Here is a 3,966-nt window from a genome sequence, read left to right as displayed (position 1 = left end):
TATAGAGACGTGTCCAACAGACACTGAAGTATAGAGACGTGTCCAACAGATACTGAAGTATAGAGACGTGTCCAACAGGCACTGAAATATAGACGTTTCTGTGCTGCAATACAAATCAAATAAATAGCCAATCAGTAAATTGCCACGGTGATGAGGTGCAACGCGAGGCGATTTTACGAGCTACATATCACCAAAACAATATAAAAATGTCTATCGTGTGTGTGTGTGTGTGTGTGTATATTTTTCTATATGGTTTCGAAAAATTAGAGGCCGAACTGCACTACGTCAGTGGGACGGCGCTTTATGTTCTGATTCTTGCGCGTTTTGTTCATTTTTCACCAAAGGTCTTGCTTCTTCTAAAATTCTTAGTTTTTTTAATAAGTTTTCGCGGGTTAAATTCCCACAGGAGCACACAACAACAGGCTGTGCCATGTCGTTTATTACTATTTCTTTGATTACCAGAGAACGTGTACGCGTGTGTGTGTGTGTGTGTGTGTGTGTATATCGTTATCGAGGGATGAAATAACACACAGAGACCGAGCGCATCACATCGTACGCACGCGTCCACTGGAGGGGAAACCCAGAACTAGCTGCCAAACCGAAGAAGCTTGCTTTTTATGAGGAGAGACGTGGAGACACATGTGAGGAATCCGCCGACCATGGGAAGACCGTTAGGATCCCAACGTAAACATAGTTCGCCTAAAACTGCACAAGGCCCCGGTGCACTTCCCCGATTATCGGCCGTCGGACCGTCTGGTTGAGGTCGGTGACCCGAGTCTGTTCGGTGTGTTCAGCGCCGTCGGCCTTCATTTTTGCCCGATTTGACCTGTCGAATCGGAAGGCGGGACCAGTCCGATTGGTGGAGTGCTAATCCGGAGGTGACGAGCCGGCATGTGCGTGACAAAAGATCTCAAAATCTGTAAAAACAATCTTTGTTTAATCCCTTATTTTTAACCCCTTGTGTTGCCTTCCCGCGACCACGCAATCTGACCATGCAACTTCTTGTAGTCTTGTTGTTAACCCGAAATTCAATGAAACTAGTGAACTAATCATTCTCCATCTCATTTTGGGGGCAATTTGCTTGAAAGAAAGCCATTTTTCTGATGTGGCAACTTAGAAACCGGGTCAAATTTCCAACAGGGGGGGGGGATAAGATTGTGTTTGTGTGCATTTTTAGGTATATTCAGAAAAAAGATAAACTTTATTGTCTGGACTTCTTTCCAAAGATTTCTTTTTTACTCCATCATTTTAAAACCTTTTCTCGCGTGAGGCTCATTGTTCATTCAGCTGTAAATCCGTCTGACGCGTTACATGTGCGTCGTGGACAAAAACCCAGCTCCAGCGTGTTGGACTTGTCCAACCTGGACTGCTCAGCAGAACCAAGACGTTCAGCTGTAAGAAGCTCACCAACAAACAACCAGCCAGTGTTTGTTTATTTTAGGAGATTATCACCAGTACGTCCACCAGAAGCTGAACTTTTACCAGCACGGTTTTTCTCAGCCCGCCGTGTTGATCTCAGACACTGAAACGTCACCTGGAGGTTTTTTTGGGGGTCATATCAGAGAGGTTATGCAGCAAAACCTCTGTTGTCATGTGTACTGTATAGCTTAAGCAGCCCTGCTCGATTACCAGCCCCGTGTTCTTGATATTTATTTCCCTTTTAATTTCTTTTTTTAACTTATATCTATTTTTTTAAATGAGCCAACTGTGAAAAAGGGCTTGACGCGCCGATGATGCAGTTCTGTCCGCCAGCCGTGTATTTAGATTATTTATTTTTTGTGTCGCTTCCACCGAGCTATGCAGTAACAGCTGCAGGGTGATTTATTACGAGAATGTCATTGTGAACCATGTTGCTTTCAATTTGTACTTTTCTCTACTTTTCCTCGTCTCATCTTCGTCCGTCCTGTCCACCTCAGACGCGCTTGCATGTTGGGTTAATGAATGAATGAATGAATGGATGAATGGACCACATGGGTTCATAACATCAGCAATTCTGTCTGAAGTATTTCAAAATGTCTCTGGGTCTTCACAGGTGAACAGGTACACTTTGAAGGAGGGTACTGGGGTTATTTAAAGGGACGGTGCCAGGGTTCAACAACAAGGGTTTCCCAATGGGGCAAGTAAACATCACAACCTACTCGCCTCTTCTGGCGTCATGGTGTCACAGTTATTAGATTTAAACGTGCCGTCGGCCAATCAGGAAAGGAGTTGACGCTTGATGCTTGACTTTTTTTTTTTTTTTACTTTTTATGTATTTATTTATTTATTTATTTTTTATTTCGGGACGTTGTTTACATTTTTATGTTTTGAAAAAAAAAGAAAATTTTTCTTTTGACATATTCAAAGAATATCCAGATGTTTGACATTATTGCAGGAACATTAATTGTTTTTTTACATTTATTTTACCCAAAAAAAAAAAAGAAATCCGACAATTTTTCTCAAATTGTTTTTTTTTAGGGGGTCCATTAAAAATTGACTTTTTTTTTTTTCGTACTTACCCTAAACAGGAAAAAACACACCGTTGAACCCTGGGTGGAGGCGTTTTAGTACCGTCACTACCAACCTTTGCAAAATGTTCACACACTAAATGTTAAATTTACAGTTTTTTAATCTTTTTTTTTTTTTTTTTTTAAATACAGATTTGTTTGTAGGTGGCATGAAAGCACTCCGGTGTCATCCTCTTGAATTCACTGTTCTTTGCATCATCATGTCCCTCCAGTCCAGACCCGAACCTCCTGAGTCCCGAGCCACAGCTGCACAGTGTTCATGTGATGCCGCTGCGGGTTGTCTGTTTTTTTTTTTTGGGGGGGGGGGGTGAAATCTTCAACTCAAGTTTTCCAAGTTAACGCCTCCTCAGTGAGAAGTTGTGTGTCAAACTTCACGATGCATCTTTGTTTTCAAAGGGGGGGGGGGGGGGAACGTGTTTTTTAGAAGGTACATTAAAGGCAGGAGGGCTGCAGCTAACGATCCTTCTTATATCAGTTCATTGTTTTCAGTCAATTAAACATCAAATAATTGGGAATTTTACGTCATTTTGGCCTTCCCAGACGCCAAAATGACATCTTAGAATGTCTCGTTCTGTTCAACCAACAGTGGAAAACTCCCAGATGTGTTATTTTCTCTCCTTCGAGACAAAGAAAAGCAGCAAATCCTCAAATTTGAGACGCTGGATTCAGGAAATGATTCGGTATTGTCGCTTGAAAAATGTCTGATTTATACAAAAGGTTCCACGTTCTTGTCCTTCAAAAAACCTGGACTACAGCCGCTATATTTAAGGACCACCAATTAAAAGGGAAATAAACACATTTTTTTTACCCTTTTTATTTGTTTTCTCAAAAGTTTTCATTGCTCATATCCTCCATTTGTCAATTCAACGTTATTTATGGTATCAAATCATTCAGCGTGATGCAGAAAAGGCAAAAATAGTGGCAGAAAAATTACCCACAATGCAGCAAATTAACCCTCCTGTTGTCCCTGTGTTAAATTTGACCATTTAAAAAAAATGTCTATCTGAAATATGTTTTTTTTTTTTTTGTGGCTTCTTTATCCGAAATACCACAAAAAAATGGATTGGAGTCGCTCTTTGCAATTACAATTGATCACTTTCGTTCCTCTGATCTTAGCCGTTAGTCATGAATAATTCAAAATCTGTGCTTTTTTTTAACTCAAATATTAGGCATAATTCTAGATTAATGAGGGTTATTGACCATTAATTCCTAAAAGTTGTGTAAAATTAGTAAATCTGAAAAAGGGACGACAGTCTCAACTTTTTGACTGTTTTTGACCGGGAGGACAACATAAGGGTTAAGTTGGTTATTATGCCCCCCCCCCCTTCACCCCCCATCACATCTGTCCCTCAAAGAACTGATAGCATGGACATCACATCTGTCTCTGCAGCTGATATCATGGACATCACATGTCCCTCTGCAGCTGATATCATGGACATCACATGTCCCTCTGCAGCTG

The sequence above is a fragment of the Etheostoma cragini genome, chromosome 22, assembly GCF_013103735.1.
Source record: "Etheostoma cragini isolate CJK2018 chromosome 22, CSU_Ecrag_1.0, whole genome shotgun sequence".
NCBI classification, from domain to species: Eukaryota; Metazoa; Chordata; class Actinopteri; order Perciformes; family Percidae; genus Etheostoma; species Etheostoma cragini.
Note: the sequence above shows the minus strand (reverse complement) of the source record.